We start from the raw sequence: 21822 nt of genomic DNA on the forward strand, positions 1-21822 counted from the left end.
CTACTAAATAAGTGTTCCTCATTAGGTTGGGAAGAACCGATTGTTGAAGGGAAGTGAGATTTTCTTATATGTTTGTCTGACAGTCCTAACCAGAATAAGCCTGTCTTCAAATTTTTAGATGTGTCACCATTTCTTCATTCTATCTTCTCTTGCTCAAGCTATTTTTAAAAATTTCTTATGATCATCTAGTTAAATGACTATTTGGCATCTCCTCTTGTTCCAAGTCACAAAGTGAGAAGGATTTAATCATTTGAAATTTGAGATAATTCAACATTATGTAAGCCTTATGATAAGAGACTCTGAATGTGACAACAGTAAGGAACAGCCTTTAGTAAAGATTCTAACTTTATTTAGAATCAGATCATCATGGTCACAGAGAGAAAGAAAAAGAGTTGAGGGAGCATTTCCTCTTCCTTATTTTTTTTCTTCTTCCTATTTTCTTAAATTAAAAATGAATTTTGTGATAAATTCATTATTTTGTATGCCACAAAAAGCACTGAATTATCTGGTATTTAGTTTTGTACTTTAATAAAATAAAGTAAAATTCATTGAATTCTGAACCATATTTATTTAAAGCTATTTTTATGTCTTTTGTCACTTTTCTCTCAAAGTTGCAGTCATTACTTTGCATGGTCTCTGTAACAGGATTTCTTCCCATTGTGGAAACTTGTAAGGAAAAAAGACAGGATGGCAGAGCACTTAAGAGAATTCATTGAGAGTACTGTTCTCTGGGTTGGAGTCTTCCACCTGCTCGCTTTAAGATTTTTGGCTGTACTGGGAGCTCAGCTTCCTCATTTGTAAACTGTCAATATTAGTCACCACTCTTCACAGGTGGTTGGTATCAGAATGTAAGAATATACATCAAAATATTTATCAGAGTGCTCAGCCCTTAATAAGATCTCTACCACTTTTACCAAAATTTTTTATAGTTCTGTCATTTTTGGTTCATAGTCAAAGTCTATTTATACAGTCCTTACATTGATTTATTCAACTTTCTGATTGTGGTGTGTCTTGACTTCTTTTAAACTGGTTATCAAAAGTAGATAAATTTTTAGGACTTTAATTGTGAAAAAGAAATTGTTACAGTATTTTCGAAGCCAGCATTTCCTTAGGTGCTTAGGAATAAAACAAAACAAACCCCACATTGCTTGGTATCCTATCACTGAGTAAATGATCCTGGAGTTATTCACACCTAGTTAGCAAATGCTCTCATTGAATTGATACTTTTTCTGTGTTTTCTTTTCCTAGGTTATCTGTCATTTCTGTCTTCAGTGTCCCACCTCTCCCTTGCGTCAGAACTGAGAATAAAGAAAAAATAAAGAGAATGCTGATGAGTCTGTTTTCCTAACAAAGAGAAAATGACAATGTGCTAAACTCTAAAGACTCTTTTAATTAGCCCAAGGTAAGCAAATTACCAGCCTGCCTAAGTAAATATTATCAAACAAAACATATCTGTATTTACAGCAGAGTAATTTTTGGATAAAAAACTTTATTTCCCCAGTACTTGGAAGTTTTATCATTTAATTTTACCCTCCTAACATCCATAGGTGGTAGGGCAGGAAAGCATCTACATTTCATACTGTAATAGAAGTGATGGTAAGAATGGGAACAATTTACAGTGACAGACTGAATCTTTCAACCCAAGCGAAAGCAGTGATGGAAAACTCACTGATCATTAAAGGGGACATTAACTCCACCTGCCCATTCATAAGTATCTATGGAGGTATAGTAACCTATTATAAAAGCTTCTGAATTGCAAAAAAAGTTCATGATTTCTGGCTATGCACGAACAAGTCATGATTCAAATGTACAGTGAATATTTAAATTAAGAAAAGACCTATTACAGTAAAAGGTACATTGCCACTAATCCCTCTCAACATACTACCCCTTTTTTTGAACACACTTATGCCATCATTCTTACCACTTTCTGAAGCAGTTCCGGAAGCCCTCTTTCATGTCCTTGGGAGGTGTGATAAAAAATGTAGCAAATGCTGCTGCTAACTACCATCCAACAGAAAGGCAGGCTTGTAAAAATGTTACACAATAGTCTCAACCACCAGTACATCTGGCACTGGATGTACAACTTCTGGCTCTTCCCTACAGTCAAAATGACTGTGAAAGGTAAATGTTTTAATAGATTTAGGTCATCAAAGCAGCCACAATTGTGCAACTAACGACACTGTGAAAGAGAATTTCTAGAACTGCTTCCAAAAGTGAGAAAAATATGGGATAAGTGTGTTTGAAGTGGAGTATCTTTGCAGAGCAGGATAAATGGGAATGTGTAGTTTAATGTAATAAATTTTAAAAATTTTAACTATTTACCATGTATTTTGATCATACATCTGGGTTTATTAATTATAAATTACAATGCACTTGCTAGTTACAAGAGACTAACAAACTATATATGCAGCTATCTTTATTATTAGTATAATGAACAAATATCTGCAATCCTTGAAATTGAGATGGCTTAATTGGTGTTTATTTTCTTAGGGCATGCCATAGAACAGTGGAGGCAAACCTATGGCACACATGCTGCAATAGGATTTGTATCATTGAAAGTTTTAAAAGGTTCAGCATCATTGTCATAGAATGTCATAGAATACAAGTAGATAATACTTTATGCAATAGATTTGACCTTAAAACACAATGCTATATATAGTTTATTCTCAAAATATTAGATTATTTAAGTCCATTAGATTTTAATACTATTTAATATATTTGTGCTATAAGTCTTTCAGCAAAGAAAGGCACATTTTGTCATTGTTTTGGACACAGTTTTTATATAGAATATTTGCTTTCAGCAAAGTGGAGCTATATATTCACAATTACACCTAAGTCACAAGATCACACTGCAGTCTATTTGAAATCTCAGGGGTTTCAACAAAAATTTTTTCTCATCTCCTAATTCTTATCTACTTATTCATGAAGGGACCATTTTTTCCCATAATCCTGGAATTACAATTGGCTTAAAATTCTCCAATTTCTCAATAATAAAATTATAATAGTTTCTACCTCACAATTATGTCTAGCACATAAATATCAGGAATTATTAATATTAGCTATTATTCATTTTGTTTTGGGCAAATCTCAGCCCACAATCACAGATTTACCAAGATTTCCTTTTTTCTTGTAACTGACTTTAATTATTCTTTTGAGACAGGACCTATTTATCAAAGGTGGAAACATCTCTTAATCTTGGGGGGAGGTGTTAACATAGTAAACATTTCCCAGTCATAAAAATTAGAAAAAAAATAAAAGTTAAAATCATTTCAAAAATTACAGGGATGTCTTTAGCTGTAACAAATAATTGAACCCTAAGTGGAGGGTTCAAACATGTATGGGAATCAGTTAAAAATATCATCGTCAGATGGAGAAATTAGAACCAAATATGAAGAGAAACAAGTAACAAGTAACAAGTTCTGGTAACAGGTAATGTGATTTTCTATCCCAAGTATGCAGCTGCATGATTTAGGAAGAATACTGATGTTCTCTTAATACCAGTCTCCCCATCCTTTATATATATGCTCAACTTTAGCATGGCTCTGCATATGCCATTACTTAGTACATTTAGAGATCTTTATAAACTATAATAGACTATTTTAATATTTGTTGAAGATAATATTCCTGTTATTGAACTAGATTGGGCCTTTACAATATTTTATGCCTAAGTATGGATTCTTAAGGCCTGGTCACTGCTGAGCTGTGAAGGTCTTTGCCACATTCATTATAAACAGTGGCTCTGTCTCCAGTCAGTGATCCGGTAGAACAGGAAACAGATGCCTCCATTCCTCCAAGGGAAGTTGCAGCATTATTATCAAACTGAGTTTTGTATGTTTACAATAATTTAATGAAATACTCCATAGAATTTTGGGATGAGGAGGAGGACTTTATATTATAAAAGTTCTTGGATATTATTCAATTAATCCCACATGAATCCCATGGCCAATAACCCTGATAAACCCTCATTTTTCAGGCTTGGCTAGTACAGTTTATGTATTGAGAAATCATTTCCCTCCTAAAGCAACTTATTCTAGCTATGAAAATCTATAAACATTACAGAGTTTTTTTATATACAAAGTAAGTTTTCCCTACTCAATCTTAAATTGTTCTATATTTCATAGAATAGGTTTTGCCCATATAATATTCTATTTTCCAGTCTAAACATCTTCCATTATTTTAGCATGGTTCTAATTTCCATTCAGTATCCCAGTCAAAACATTCAAAGTATATTTCAGGGTAAGATAACATAAAACTTGATATTAGAGTCAAACATTGGAATCTTACTCTGAAAGGCACACCACAGAGAAAATTAACATTTTCCTGGTGTTCTATATAGTTCTATGTCATAGTTTACTCTTATCTTTTTAAATTGTGATCTAATTCACCCACTTAACACACATATATCAAATCAGCCTTTAACAAATACATATAAACAGGGAAGAGTCAAATAAAGAACTCTGAAACAATCCTTTTGACTAATATCCATTTATTTCTCTTTCAAGTTACATACAAGTATTAGAAGACATTCACCCTATTAGCCAACTTTCCTTAATCCTCTCCTTGAGGATAGCACAAGTATTTTTAAATTTTTACACAATTCTTTCAATTTTCCATCCTACTAATATCATTAAAGATGGTAAGAAACAAGTTTCAAATGGCTTGTTTTCCATGAAATCTCATCTGCTCTTGGAAAACCCTCAGAAAATGCTCATCAGTTATTTGTTCATCTTTCCAAAAATTTTAACAAAGCGAAGCTAAGAGCAAAGATCATAGACTGAAGCTCTTCATCTTTTTGAAAACTCAATGTATCTTCAAGAATCAAGTATCTCAGTAATTTTTTTGAACATAAGTTGAATGTATTCAAATATTACTGATGAAAATAAATGCATGCAGGGAAAGAAAATCTATAATAATTTTTCTCCTACTTCTATCAAAATGGCAGGTTAGAAAAGGAAACATAAGAATGTACAATTATTTATTTTTTAATATGCTATGCAAATTATTAGTGCTATTGTGGAAGCCTTGCCAAGTTTTTAATCTATTAAGAAACAACTACAATCACTTTACCCATTGCTCATAAAAAATTAATATTTGTTAAATAGTTTGCTAGGTTTAAGAATTTTAAATTGGATCAGTAATTAGAGTGTTGCTATAAATCAAAAGCTGATCAAAGGACTAGAAACCCACTAGCCACAAGTTATTACAAACAGTCCTTAACTTAGTTGCCAGAACTGAGTTTTCTTTGCTGAATCAGATTACTTTTTTCCATTTCCTATGACTTAGTGAATGAAAACTTGTTCCTCATCTTTTTAAAGGATTTTTTAATTAATTATATTGGTACATTTAAGGTATATAATGACATTCATCATTGGAAATTTGCCCACCTCATGGGAATTTTCTCTTGCCTAATATATGTAAAAACATTGAAAACTGCTGAGAGCTATGCAAGTACAATTTGTTGACATTAACCTTAGAGATTATGCTCAAAGGATGATTCTATGGAATTTTATGATGAATTTATACTTTAATGTTTAAAAAGAAGGAAAACCAACCCCACACTGATGATTGCCCTGTACAAAATTGTACCCTGAATTAAGAAAATTCACTTCTCCTGATTTTAAAGTTTTCTTGTAATGTGGATTCTTGTCTTTCATGTATGTTTTATACTGTACCTTTTATAAAACTACTGAGCAAATTTTCTATTATGAAAAAAGTTAAATATGATAATCTCAAGGCAAAATTGGTCAATTTTTCTCTTAAAAGTTTTTCTTAGAATCTATAATTTTCACTCAAACATATTTTTACCAATTTTCTGTTTTCTACCCAGTCCAAATATGAAATTTACAATTTTTCCAACCTAATAAAATAGCCCGCAAAATTTATTCATCAGCACTGTAACTTATAAATTCACATTTTAGACTGAATTGAAAGATTAGCACATGTAAAATAATTCCACTTTCTAAATAAGTAAGTAGAATTTGGGACATTAGTAGCAAGCCTAGCAATATTTGAATGATCTGCATATCATCCTAGAGAAAAAATCACACAACAGATCCACATGTACTGGTCACTTTTAAAGTTCCTGCATCTGTGCTAAACTCTACAGACATTATTGCTTAAAGGTTCGTAAATTCTATATTATTATTGTAAACATCTATTTTAAAGATTACAATACCAGAAAGAACAAATAAATTGCAAAAAGTCATTCAGTTGGTAAATGGCAAAGCATAAATAGTGCTTTGCTTTAGCTCCAAGGTCCAGTTTTTACCTTTGATTACATACTGCCCAAACCTGGAACGCAATTAAGAATCTTATGAAGAAACTATTCTTTAGAAATGATCTAGTATTAAAGAGCAAGCTAGTTGTAAAACTACAGATAGCTGGGCCTCCACACCCAAAGGTTGTGTACCAGTGGATTCACTCAAATGTGAACAGAAAATGTTCAGGGGAAAAACAATTACGTCTGTACTGAACATGTACAGACGATTTTTTCTTATTCTCTAAGCAATCTACTGTAGTATAACACCTATTTACATTAGCATTTACATTGCATTAGGTGTTATACATAATTTAGAGAGGATTTAAAATATTCAGGAGGATGTTTGAGGGTTATATGTAAATATCACACCAGTTTATATAAGGCACTTGAGCATCATGTCCATGGTGGAAGGGATGTCCTAGAACCAGTCCCAAGTCCCCCCAGACACTGAGAAATGACTACATTCTTAGAGAAATCTTGAAATCATTATTTCCTGAGCAATATTTTTGGGTATGTGAAGCTCTGTCATATTTCTATACTGTAAATATTTCTACTCTCTTAGGTAGTCATTACTAGGGTACATTACTTACGCAAACTAGCAGAAAGACATTAAAACACAGTGGATTTAACTGGACCTGTCACGTGTAGGGACTGTGTAGTGGTGTGTTATTAGTATGTAACAAGTAACTCTTGAAAAATGAATGGATTCACAGTATTAGCGAATTTGTGTGGTATCCTTCTTTGTCTATTTTGCCCTTTTAGGGTGATGTCACTGAACTCCGACTTGAGCACTTGAAAAGAGATGCACACAATCAGCTCTCATGCACTGGAAAGGGCTGATAGCATAGAACTTACTCTTTTTATTTGTCCTCAAAATTTTTTATAGTGATCACATTGGAATTTCACAGATCACCAGAAAAGAAAAAAGTTTTGGCTAATAATAGGTTTACTGGTGCTTTGGACTAATTCCTATGATATATAAATGAGGAATTCTACCATCAGCCTAAAAAGAGAAAAATGAAGTCTGTATCTTAATGACATATTCTGATTTTTATGCACCTTAGTATAATAATTTTCAAATGAATTTAATATTCTTAGTTTTTTCTAAGGATTTTCCCAATTTTTAACGTTGGATGTTTACATATATCCCCTAGCAAAACCCTAATAATTGCTAAATGAGTACTCACTATGTTCCTGGCACTGTTCTAAGTAGTTTGCAATTAACACTGCTTCCAGCAATCTCATGAGGGAGATAGTATTATTACCATCATTTTACTGATGAGGAAAATAAAGCAGAGAGGTATATAAACCTGAACATTTACAGAAATAAAAAGCAGAATATCTAGGATCAAGACAAGATATTATGACTCTAGGGCTTGTATTATTAATCCACTATGTAATATCATTTTAGGTCAACTTTTTAAAACCTCTTACAAATTTGGATTCATATTAAATCCTTCACATTTAATTGCATTTATGTTCCTGAAAAGTTATTTTCAAACTTATGTAGCATAAGTGTAAAGAGATTTTTAACCAAAAAGCATTAAAATTCATATGCTAAAATGAATTAATGTACATTTAAAAGACAGAATATTATTCTTAATAATGAAACCCAGAAGTATCTAGAAATCTATAGGTTTCTTAACATTTTATCTGCAATTAAATTAGCAAAGCCACCATTTCAAATTTTAGTAAGTAGACTAATATTCCATGCAGTTATGTGTTGGTGAGACCAGGACTTTTGAATGAAGTTTTGATAAAACCCAACATAGCCAGTATCCAACTGCTTGGATCAATTCATCCAAGTTAATTTTCCTTATCAGGCAAGCCTACAACTAGAATTAATAGTGAAGTGCTTTATTTCCCTCTATCATAGAAGCACCTGCAAGAGTAAAGCAATCAATTGAACTTCAAAATTAAAGTCAGTTGAGTTCAGTATTGAGAAATGCTCAGATATATAACTGAAAAACGTCTTATTTTCTCTATGGAAATCCTCCATTCAAAGCATATACATGCAAGTTTATTTAAAATAGCAATTCTCTGTTCAATACTTCCTCCTAGAGAAGGGTAGAAGGGGTATGGTATTTAACAGTTTCTGCTGTTTGTCATCCTCATTTGACTTCCCAGCTCCTCAAACACAAATAAAACAAGATATAATAATGGACATTAAACAGGTACATCTGATGTTCTGTGTACAAGTATTCACTCTCAGCTCATTCATATCAAACTCTTTATAGAAAAAAATCTTAAAATACTTGTCCTACATTACTGGACTTTCAACTTTGGAAGACCATAGGTTTCAAAGGTTACCCTAAATGCTTCATGCCTCCAGCGAGAAAAACCACTGGGCTGCGTACTCTGTCCCTGCATCTTCAGAGGCAATATTTATCTCATTCATACCCTGTTCTAGATACCAGAAGGCTGATTTCTGTGGACTGCCTCAACAGGCATCCCATTCCGCAGGCTTCCAGTGAATTCCTCAAGGGAAAAGAATGGTTAGAGTATTATTCCCCAGTCCCTGGCTTCTAATCCACAGCTATTTGGCTATGCCTTTTTACTAAAAGCTCTTGTCAGATGCCCATAGAAATCTCACTCAGAATTCCATTGCCCCCCGACTGGCCTAGAAGTGACAATGAATGGTGAGAATTATCATTAGCTCAAGGGCTTTCCTGTTCCTTAAACTTTGGCCCTCTTTTTTTTAAAAAAGCTACTTTATTGAATTCTACTTAATTTTCCAGCTAAGGGAAAAGGTAAGTCTGATATATTCACTATACTCTACAAATTTCATGTCCTAAGTGGAAAAGCTTTGACCTGAGAAGTATTTTAAAACAAAGGTGCACATAGATGGAATTCAAGTATTTGTTATAGTTTACTCTTTGCCTCAATAAGTATTGGCAGGTGTTCACCCAAGGCTAATTAGATCACTTTAACATTTACATTGAGGGTAAAGAACATGCCACATTGATTAGGAAAAGTATGTGACCTTTTTCTCTGTAACTATTGCTAGCTCCAAGTAAATTTTGTCACAGATTCAATTATATAGAAAACCCTTTTTTACCCAATCAATAATACCACTATTACTTTTATGAACACATTAATATAGGTATTGAAATTTCTATTATAAATATTTTCAAAGAAATTCACAAGAGCATTAAAAATTTGGTACTCTCCCCTTGGCCCCACAATAAGTCATAATCTTAGCTTCCTAGAAAAAGAACTCAGTATTTTTAAAGCTGTGGTTTCAAACAGATGATCTGCAGCCAAACCAAGGTCAAAAAGTATGGTTTGTTTTGAGCACAAACTGTCCGAAAACATTGTTGATTTTCTTAGAAAGTTTAACATAAAAATATCAATTTCTCACTTCTATTAAAAAAGTGAAAAGGTTAGCAAGCAGTAAATGTTTCACAATCCAATAGGGTAAGTTGTGCTCAGGTTGGATAATAGATAAATTTTTAAGAAAAGCACGTACCTTCTAAGTTCCTACCTTCCCCACTGCTTACACCAAGTCTGATTTATTTTTACTTCATCTACAAGTGGCCATAATAATTTTATTTTGTGATTCCTGGTATCCAAGAACCTTTAATCACTGTAGTACCAGTATGTTATCTAAGTATCATACTTAATAATTTTTTGTTTGACAAAGCCTCAAAGAAGGGTCTTTTCTGAAAAGGGTCAGATAGTAAATATTTTAGAAATTTTTTAGGCTATATGGTCTCTGTTCTGCTATTTTAATACAAAAGCAGCCATTCAGAGAGTGTAAAATAAGTCTTGGCTATAATCCAGTAAATCTATTTTCAAAAAATGAGCAATGGGCTCAATTTGACCACAAGTCTTAGCTTACTAATCTCTAGTTTAAGTGAGCAAAAATTAGTAGTATATCACTGCATATAGTATATCACTGCATAAGGCACCAAATTTCCTGGAATTTGTAGATTTAATGTTTCATGAACAAAAAGGAAGAAGGTTTAAGAAAAAGGGAGGTGATAGACACTGACGGGAGTCACTATTAAGAGCTTGTGAGCATCAAGAATAAAGAGTTTACATTACAAATACAGACAAGTGTTCAATAGGTTTCAATCCCAAATAAATGGCGCAGTCTCATTTCAAAGATATACAATTTCCTATTCCAGAACTTAGTCTTCAAGCCACAAGGTTAATTCTAATGTCTCTAGAAAAATTAAAAGGTATTGTATTTATAAATGCCAGTGAACCGCAGAAGCAAGAGAGAGAAATTTAGCCTTTATACCAATTATCAGAGTCACGGGATCAAATGGATGTTGAAGAAGAACTGAGTTGTAGAAAAAGATCCCAAATTTTGGAGCAACCGATGTGCTACTGAAAGCTCTCAGCTATCTTATTTATAAAATCATGCTTGTGAAGAAAACAGTATTCTTAGAGCCAGGTTGGGAACAACTAGGGCAATTCTACTCAACTCTACATTATCAATATTTATTTCAATGCATTTTTATTTAGCTAAATTTGGGATCATCATGCTTAACCCAGTGGCAGCTTTCAATCTTTTGGGTGTTTTTAAACAGTATTACTAACAACTGGAATTCACTATCATTAAAGATCAAGATATGAATATATATATGTGACAGTGGAGGACAGATTGTTTCTCTGCACTGATCTTTGCATCCCAAATCCACTAAATATGAGGATTAAGAATAGATAATGAAATTTAAAACATTTCCATGCCTGAGTGGACAAAGGGCAACTTAGGTGAAGTCTACATTAGGAACAAATTTAAGGATACTGCAGTATGTTAAAAAAATGAAAACACTAAAATTTATTTTTGGCACACTAAGAGTCAAAGATATTGAATCTACCAGTAATGAATGAATTTAGAGATATTGAACTATTGTACTAAGTTTTATTTTTAAAGATTTTATGGATGAACATGTACATTTTCCTGGGAAGAAAATGTCCCTTGTTTTTATCACTGTTTCTAAAATATTATAAATACCAGTTGATGTTTTTCTACTGTACATAGTAAGTATAAATTTAAGATTCAGTATGTCTACTGAAGAAATTTTCAAACTTTTAAGATTTTATATGTGTCTCAACTTTATTTAAAATAAGAATTAGATAATGTAACCACTGAAGTAACCTTCATTAAAAAGATTGAAATACAGTATGTTTCCTATTTGAATTATGTATCTCTTTTAATGATTAATGGTATATTATTAATTTTAACTTTTATTATAAATTATTGATGCATAAAATCATAGAAAATATATTTACGTGGTACAAAGTACAGTAATAAAGTAGACATTTGTGAACTCTCCACTCAACTTTAAAAATAGAACACACTATAATTATTAAAGACCACACTGTCTTTCATAAAACTAAAGTGAAAAGAACTTCTACAAACCATTTTTCAAAGTACCCCATTGTACATTGATTTAAAATATACCCCTGAAATTAACTGATTCTTAGCTTCTCACAAAGAAAATCCTTATCAGCCAGGGAACACATCTTAGTAAAAATCAATTTATCATAAAAATTTTGACACAGTTTCCTAGGTTCAATTATTAAATGACAAACATGAAAAGATTTTTAAAATGGAGTTACATGTTTATAATGATTTCCACTATAATTTTATACATTTGCAAAGGTGTGCCACTTTATAGCATTTTTCCTTATTGGTCTAATCTCAAAATATAAAATAATTTGACTTCTATAATAAAAGTAAATAATAAAAGTAAATAAATAAGACAATAAAATTTATACTATATATTTACTTCCATTTTGATAGCCCATGGCTTTTAAATGTTTGGTGATCGATTTTACTTTCATTATTTCTAGCAAGTAATACAATGGTAACTCATGTTATAGATTTTTCACTCAAATTATTCTTACTTAAAATGTTACTATAATTCTTAAAGTTACATGATTTTAAAAATTATAGCCAGAACAAAGACAATTATTGTGAGGTGCACTTGTTCCAACCCAAATATCAGATCTGCTCTTCCAAAGGCATGTCCTACATATTTTGCTCATTTCGAGTGATTTCAGTTTCAATGTTTGCCTCTCTGGCTCAATAGTTTTGCCAAATAAATTGAAATATGAGTACATTCTGAATTAAGAACTTACTTGCAACTACACATTTGGTCCTCACACTTTCACCTGTGCCCATATATTTTCTTCTTTAATGAAGCTTGAGAAGATGGAAGACATAAAGAACGATGTGAAAAATTTGGTCTTTATGAAGGAGATGTATAGTTTTGAAAGTGAGAATTTTTGGTCCTTTACCTCTCTTATTCAGCTGTGGAGTGAAATTAAACATTTATAAATTTTATTCTGCAGATCCTCACATTAAATTAGCTCCACTAGTTATGTAAAATTATTCATCATATATTTTCCCACGTTTTGGTGAAAGAGACATGGACTTGTCAATATCCAAATTTTTAATAAATGTCAATATTAGTAATAACTTCATCTATAGACTATAACTGAATTTTCTTTTGCTATGACTGTGAACAGTTTTTGGTGCAGCTGTTTAATGAATTTTTTAAACTTGTGATAATCTCACGAGTAATAATCTTAGGTATTATTTATCATAAAACAGAGTGAAGCTCTATGGATCTCCATTGTTGATGCACAGCTGCAAATAATGTTGTTATAAGGGTATAGCTTTTCCTAAGTTGCCCAAAACAGATACAATATTTTTTAAGTAGTTTGTAAAATACTCCAAATTTTCCCCTGCATATACACACATACAATATTACTGAGCCATAAGTCATACTTAAAGCCACTATCAATACTGTTATGATTAATTGCTATAATAAATTCAATAAATTCAAGTTGGGGAAAATCTGAAATTATATTTAGATGTGAGAGTCTCTGAGACTAGTCATATTAATACAAGCTGAATATCGTTTAGTTAAATTGAAGCTATGTTCATTTCAAAACTCTTGCTTCCAAGATTTTAGCCAGCTGGTCAGATCAATTAAGATTCCCGATTCTTTCATATGTGGGATTTGTTGGATATAATTTTATAAATAAAGTTCAGTTAGTAGATAACCTTGTTGAACTATTTATCTGAAAATATTATCCTGAAAAGCAGGAAAATTATGTAAGGAGAAATCAAGTAATGGTCTAGACCTAAATGTAATTGCTGAGTTTTTTTAGTTCTTTACTGAACTTCTAAAGGAATTGAAATGATGGTAATTTAGAATTTTTCTTCTATTAGTAGAGAATTAGTACCTTTCTATTTTTAAGTCTTTGGGGAAATTCATTTTAAAATATAGGGACTATTATTTAGATTCCCTAGGGATTTTAATTAAATGTATAACTCAATTTCTCTATAATACCACACCATACAGATTTTACCATAAAGTCATTTCTGAGATACCCTCATTTTGGTGCTCCAAATATTTCTGGCTTTTAACTTCAGATGTTTATATGGCATCACAGATATTTTAATGTTAATCTTTACTGATGACAAACTCATATCTAATGGTCCTTTCTTTAGAATGCGAGATCACTTTCTCATCTATTCCTTCTTGAATCTTTTCTTTATATTCTTTATTGGTAATCAAACTGAAAAGTAGAGAAGCAATCTGATTCAATTATCTACATCTAAAGAACATAAACTGGTCAATTTCAAATATATGGTTAGAAAATTACAGTAGTTAACCTGCTAATAAGCAAGTGATCTGTTTCACTCACTACAATGACTCAAATGTAGACTAACTCACAAAGGCCAGCTCTTGTGGTCATATGATCATTTTATTTAGATGATCTAGCACAAAATAACATGGTATTAAGCACAAGTTCCATGAAACCAGTGAATCTGGGTTCAAGATAGAGATCCATGGCTCACTAAGGTTAAAACATAATATTAATTTTATTAATGTTGCCACAAGGGACAGTCAAATATTGTATGTCATTGTATAGTATTGTCATGTATAAATGTCTAACTATTTCTGTAGTAGTCACTGAAACTTCTACTAATGTTCAAATATGGGAACTCAGATTTCAGGGTAGATGCTGCATACAATTACTTCTGATTCGTAATCGGTTTTCTTTCTTCCCTCTGCTATTACCAGAGTGAGCTTGGATGCAATGTGTGTTATAAGGCAAAGGCAATACTTGAAGAAGCTGCAAATAACAGTTAAGAGAAAGGAAGGGTAGTCAGGCCAAAGCAGAATTGGACTCAAAATTAAAGGCTTTTATGTATTTGAAATTTTAGTATAATCAATACTCATGAATACATGGTGATTTCTTCTATGTCACAACAATTCTCTTTTATCACTGAGGTATAATTTACATTTGGCAAAATGTATTAATCTTAACTGTGTAGCTTGATTAATATTTATGTGGGTATGTATTTACATATGAGCATGGATATTTACCAAAATTTAGAGATAAAAAATTTTCATCATCTACAAATTATGTATCACTTTTTAGTTAAAATGTATACCCCAGATTTTATGTTTAGGTCACTAGGGTTTTTTTTTCTCAAGCTTCATATAAATACATTTTTTAAAATTTGTAAAGTTTCATTTTCTCCAAATAACATTTTGAGATATACCCACTTTGTTGTGTCAATTTATACATTTTTCTTTACACTATTCAGTCTATTATGTCACTCTATCAAAATTAATTCACTTCCTGTTAATGCACATTTGGATTATTTTCATTTTAGTGCTTCTCTAAATCCCCTAGGAATATTCTTGGGGCTATCTGGTATATACACACTCATTACTCTGAAATATACCTATAAGTTAAAGTTCTGGACTACATGGAAGGTATTTGTTTTATTCCCCTTCTAGGCATCTTCCCAAAAGTCTTAAAGACATTGTATTACAGGGACATATGCATACCCATATTTATAGGAGCACAATTCATAGTAGCTAAACCTTAGAAGTAGCCTATATGGGGGCCGGGGATTTAGCTCAGTGGTTCTGCCGCTTGCCTCGCAAGCACAAGGACCCGAGTTCGATCCCTGGTCCAAAAAAAGAAAAAAAAAAAGAAGAAGAAGAAGAAGAAGTAGCCTATATGTCTACCAACATATGAATAAAGAAAATGTGGTATTTACATACGACCATAAATAAGAGTACTGTTCAACCATAAACAAGACAAACTTGAGTAATGTATAGAAAAATAGATGCATCTTGAGATCATTATGTTAAGTGAAATAAATCAGACACATAACTTTAAATATCAGTTTCTCTTATATGAGAAACCCAAATTATAAATAAAGAGCAAAATAAAAGGTAGATAATAGGAAGTAGCAAGATAGATCTTTCTCCAACGGGAAAAGGACCAAGAGATAGAGAGGAAATAGGTGGAAGGAAGGGAAAGACAATGAAAAAAGAAATTAAGGTATGTTGTGTTCGTGTACCAACTCTACACAAGGTATGTAAACATTTTATACTGCAAACATTACTAATGAAAAATTAATTTTAAAAAGTAAAAAAATAAAACTCTCAACCAGTTTTCAAATTGATATCTTCATTTCTACATTTCCATAAAAATTTATAGCATAGCAATTATTTTGAAAATTAAGGTAGGGTTCATGAACATAAGTAGGAAGAGGGCTTTAATCCAATTTCTGCTTAGTTGTAGAACACCTAAGAATTCAAAGGAATCTAAATGTTTCTCCAAACTTGCAAATAAAAACTCACTTTCTCCACCAGAAATGCTTTTGGGTATCTATTTTAACTCAATATTACAAAGCTATTTTTACTCAATATTACAAGTCTTTTCATACACATGCTCTATTACCAATAAAATTTTCATTGAAAAGTTTTCTAAAGGGGACTAAGTTTTAAGTTTTTTATGGAAGTTTTACTTTTGAACTGGAACTGTAAGAGTTTTTGAAAAATCAGAAAAGATACACTCTGAGAAAATAACATTAAAATATTTAATTTATACATAAAGGGAGTAAATATATTCAAAGGTTTAAAAATATTAAAATTGGCTAAGCACAATGGTGCAGTACTGTTATCACAGCTATCAGAGGCTGAGGCAGGAGGATCACAAGTTGAAGGCTTGCCTGGGTCTGGTTTATTTTGCTTAAGAAGGTGGCCTGGTTCCATATCTTGGCTTTGTGAATTTTACTCCAATAAATATGGAATGCAAGAATGCCTGTAGTATGATGACTGGAATTCCTTTGGGTATACACCAGGGAATGGTACAGCTGATCAAATGGTAGGTTGATTTTTAGATTTCTAAGGAACATCCATACCAATTTCTGTAGGAGCTTGACTCCACCAATGGCATAGGATTACTTTTTCTCAACATCCTCACCAACTAGTATTTAGTGTTCTTTGTATTCGTTTTGATAATCATTCTGACTAGGGTAAGATGGAATCTCAATGTAATTTGGATTTGCATTTCCTTAATGGCTACAGTTCTTGAACATTTTTCCATATACTTGCTAGCCTAGATATGTATTTTCAATGTAAATGATAACTAAAACTATATTTGAACATAAGCATTATATCACATAATATTAAGATGAAGACAATATTCACCTCCTTTTCCTATTTTCATGCTTATACCCCCAAAATTTTGTTAAAATAACTGCATCTTCTACTTGTTTAAAAAATATGCAAGAGTTATACTACTAACTTATTCAAAATGAACTATTTATTTAACTTCTAGCCTTTGAATATTTTTATATTTTCCCCTTACAATGGGGAACGTAGAGGGCACCTAATTTGTATAACTAGAAAATAAACCCAAATGTACTACTATATTAAGATATTTAACTTATTGTAGTAAATGCTATATTTTATTGTATTACATTATGCCCAAACTTAAGCATATTAATTAGAATATATATTATAATATAAATATACTCAACATAAATATGTATATTGTAAGTAATGTATCTTTTATACCTATAAATTATACTTTATAGATTATTAAAATGGTTCATCACATTAATCATATTTAATAAGTGATAGATATTTGACATGTCTATATTAGATTGAAATCTGGATATTCAAATAAACATTGGATGTGTTCCAAACCAGGCAAAATTAATTCCCTTGACTAATATCAGAGAGAAGAAAGAAAAACAATTCGTTACATTCTTTTAGGATATCTAATAGCCACAGCAATTTTAGATTAGATTAATTAGAAAAGCATGGGTATCTTAATTATATTACTGTAGAAACAAAGCAATATCAACTTACTATTTTCAATCATGACTATAGATCAAATCAGGCAGGGTATTTTGCTTCACAAGATTTACACAAACAGATCATGGCATGAAAGAAGCTTGAGGATGAATTAGATTTTTGTGAAGATTAATTGCAACATTAACTAAACTAAACAAAACCAGTATGAGATAAGATCACATGAGTAAGTCTAATCAATTTTGAGTGAATTTTAAGTAGTAGTAGGTGATGGATTTAATTTTAGAAACATCTGTCACATGTTTTCCCAGAGTCACTCCTACTGCTTCATCGTGTCTACTACCTAGAGAAGTCACTCTGTGGGTTCAACAAGAAAGTTCAAGACATGATTAGATCAGCAATAGTGCCGTTGTCTTGATGAATCAACAGGCAGATGTGTTTGATTGAGTTAGCCTTTCGGTTAACTTCATCTGGTTCAGATGATCTGAAGGTACAATTTTTTAAATTTACCAAATTATTTAAACAGAAACTTTTAGCAAAGCCACTAAATGACAAAAAAGTTGACTAATAATCTTGTTACTAATACATATGCAGAATAGACTGACTCCACTGTTCAGGACCTATACAAATGGATAGTCACAAAGCTCTAACAAGGTTTATTTTTAAATTCTCCTAATTTTCAAACCTGAATTAAGAGTTCTTAAAATTTTTACTTCTCGCTTTATTATTTTCTCTTACTCTGTCTAGCATTTCCATCACTAATTCCCTAACTGCATAGTGGACATAATGAGGAGACTGGTTGGTTGTCCCATGGGCAGTGTCATATAATCAATCTCAAGCCTACAATGGTAATGCCAAGAACAATTCAGTATAGGGACTGAAGATTCTGGACTTTAAAGAATATCCTTTCTTTCTATATTATATTAATGTTTAATTTGAAACAATGAGTTTCAAGCATCTGTGAATAAAAATTGACACATATGAAAACATCTGGCTTCTCTTATGTTTTTCTGATTGTTTATAAATAAGACGTCATACTTCATAATATAGACTCAAAAATATGGTCAGTTGAGATACAGATAACACCTCCCAGCACCCACAGATTTTTCAAGTGACCCTGTGAAATGAAGAATCCAGAATGGCAAGAGGATCATTAAATGAGGTGAATTATGGTATTCTACCCCTGTTATCCAAAGTGAGGCATTCAACTGTACTCTTGCAAGGTATATTACATTGTTTAATATGTTTAAATATTGTGGTTAGGAATGTAGACTGTGAGTTTAAATATGTAGTGGTTGTTATTAGTTTTTTAGCAGTACTGATTCAAGTAGAAACTAATTTGTAACCTGTTCACCAAACAACAGTAGTATGTGTTATTACTTTTAATTTTTTGCCTTTGTTAAAATTGATGCTATTTCAGTACTGTTTCAGTTTATTGAGCAATTTTTGACTAAGTTTATATTTTAAAATTACTACTAATAGCTGTAAGTAGAATATATTCATCCATCCATTATTTTGCAAATTTTTATTAAGTTATGATATATTCCAAAATTTGGACACCAGTGGCTAATTTAGAAAAATGATCTATAGCTTAAAATATTTGACACTTATGTAGCTTACTATATAGTTAACATTGTAATCCTGACAATACATTTACAACTAAATAAGCTTTGCATCACAAGTACCTGTTAAAACGAATGAGAAAGTTGTAATTATTTTTTCATAGAGCACATTGTTTATTGAGAACAGAAAAATGCTACCAGCCAGACAGAAGAATATCCTGGAGCAATATAAGTGGTTAAAGATTTCAGTTTCAACTACTGTCTTGGAAGCAAATGAAGTAGAAATACTGAGATATCAACACAAGGGTAATTAAGGAGAATAGATACTAAAGATTAATGGTAAAAGTGCTCCATGAGTCAGCAAAAGAACTAAGCAAACTAGTGTGTTAGCTATCAATAAACATGAAATTCTGGCCTAAGTCTATTGAATGAAATATATTATGAGAGCAGCTTTCATCAAGAAATTCAAAGCATATCACTAAAAGTGTAATATTTCTTTGTTATACCTAAACTTCTTAGGTTAAATCTCTAAAAATATTTTGTACATATAATTCAGATATATTATTTAGTAATAGTATTAATTCTGATGCTTCTTAATATCTTCAATCCTCAAATAGTAAAATCTCTCTCATTGTTACATCATGTACCTTTAGGTAAATTGGCCAAACAATTACTGAATATTTTCAGTTTGAGTTCTCAGATCTGGATGTGTACTGGTCAAAATCACTCTAATTTGAATTTGCCAAAAGAAGGTTTTAGTATATATGCTATTGAAGTGAGCACCAAAAGGTGTTTAAATCAGAAAATTGAATGGTAATGACTTTAATTTAGGAGCTCTCTAGTTGGTCATAATCCCCAACATTCCGTATCATAAAACATTGAGCACTTCAGGGTAATATTCATGTTAATTTTCTGATTCTGAAGAATTTAATTTTGCAGCTGAACTGAAATTTTGCCATATCCATATACCCATACTGGGTGGATAAATATACATGATATATACATTAGTATATATCTATATCTATATATATCAGTATATATTCAAAAAACAATAGGAGAATTCTATTCTTGCAACTTGCCTCTGATGCACATCATATTTTACTTAAAACTTAATAGTTGATTTTGATTCCAAATTAGTTTTCTTTCGCTTGTAAACACAGTTGCTACCTCAGCTCTTATTTAGTTCCAGACAATATATTTTGATGGATTTCTCTTATAAGTTGTCTCTTTTTGCCAAGTAATGGGGCTCTCCATGGAGTTGGCAGTTCAAAGAAAACTAATTCTATTTGTGGTTTGATTGCTTGTTTAATTGGCTGACACCCACATACAAACTTACCGTAAATTTATTACAAAATTTATTACTGTCAACTTGCTTATCTCTACAAGTAACCACATTTCTCTAAATTATTACAACCATGATAACTCAGCATCATTGTTTTTCCAACAAAGACTAAGTATTTAAGTTCCGTAATGCCAGATGCAACTAATTTTGTCCTATATATGAAGCTTGGAGTACAAACAATTTAATTTTTTGTTTCACTTTTGTAGAGCTTTTGTGCTTTTTAAACTATTAAAAATATCCCTGGAATTCCTACCTATCAGATCTATGATCTACTTCAAATCAGTCTATTGCTTCTCAGCATTTTGGCTAATATCAAGTGTAACACTTCAAATCAGCCTACAGTGATTAATAGGTTCAGTTGAATACCAGTCTGTGATACATCATGTGTTATAAACCAATCTCTTCAAGATTTATGGCTGTTATCATTTATAGGAAGGGGAGGCTGCAAAACATCATGCCCCTGTCATACCCTGTTGGGAGCTGTTCTGCTTCCAGATGTTTATTGACAGGATTCAAGACTTAAGCACTCTTTTCACCAGAACTCACAAGGTCAGAACAGGTCATAAGCAAAACTGACACTAATTTAAACATCTATGCTTACATGATGGTTTGACATCTGTCTTTTCTTCCCCTTTGGTGTATATAAATCATCAACCTCTAAGTCAAAAATAACAGTATAGAATGGTGAAGCTTCATTTTACTGACCTATTAATATCATATAGTTATTTTATTTATTTTATTTTTGGTTGTTCAAGACAGGTTCTCACTATGTAGTTCAAACTGGTCTTGAACTCAGTATGTAGCCAAGGTCGACCTTGAACTCATAGAGATCTTCCTGCTTCAGCCTCCTGAGTGTTGGAAATTACAGGAGTACACCACCACCCCCAGTTTATATCTTATATAGTTTAGCATTCATTCATCTGTGATCACTGAAGTTGGCATCTCTATACTAGAGGTGGACACGTTTATTTACCTTCAACTTTTTATTTTCCCTTTGAATATCTTTTTTATAAAAATGCACCTCCAAAATTGTTATCTTTTGCTAGTCTCTCCATTTGGCCATGACTTTTCATGTTTCTAGGTTGCATTTTATTGGTTAAAATATATGCCCTTGCTTTATATTTAGTATTGATCCAGAGGATAAGAATAAATTTGATATAAGCACCGCCATACTTAGGAATAATTACTCTAACCGACTGATGTAGAAGACTCTGGACTGGAGACTTTAAATTTAGTTCATATGATTTACACAACACACTTTCGAAGATTAGGGACACAAAATCTACTTGTTCATTATGAGATATAGAAGGTGTTAAGATTTTTCTATACTCCTTATATATACAAAAGTAGTTTTTCACATAAAGAATCACAAAATAGGGTATAAAAAGCCACAATTATTACTTGTTTATAACAATTAAAAGCATATAAATGTGTGTCTCAAAAATCCCCAAACCTCGGGTCTTATAGTTTTGTCCCACTTTTTACCTGCCTCACCACATGGCTTTGCTGTATAAAACATCCTTGAAAAGTGGGGTGGGGGGCAATCCACTTTCCAGTCTCCCT

The 21822-nt window shown here is 31.7% G+C and overlaps 1 protein-coding gene and 1 long non-coding RNA gene across 9 annotated transcripts in view; one reads left to right on the forward strand and one right to left on the reverse strand.

Annotated features, from left to right (window-relative positions):
* LOC106010286 (uncharacterized) overlaps window positions 1-17965 on the forward strand; it is a 42250-nt gene extending 24285 nt beyond the window's left edge. The window contains exons 3-4 of the long non-coding RNA XR_001184153.3: window positions 1249-1402; window positions 17667-17965. This is a non-coding gene — a long non-coding RNA (uncharacterized LOC106010286). The remainder of the gene's footprint in view (window positions 1-1248; window positions 1403-17666) is intronic.
* The window catches only part of Dcc (DCC netrin 1 receptor), a 1202110-nt gene that overhangs the window by 515321 nt on the left and 664967 nt on the right, over window positions 1-21822 (reverse strand). The gene's annotated exons all lie outside the window — the stretch shown is intronic.

This window comes from Heterocephalus glaber, unplaced genomic scaffold (assembly GCF_053883595.1).
Source record: "Heterocephalus glaber isolate CG9 unplaced genomic scaffold, H.glaber_assembly_v1.0 deba00000331, whole genome shotgun sequence".
NCBI classification, from domain to species: Eukaryota; Metazoa; Chordata; class Mammalia; order Rodentia; family Bathyergidae; genus Heterocephalus; species Heterocephalus glaber.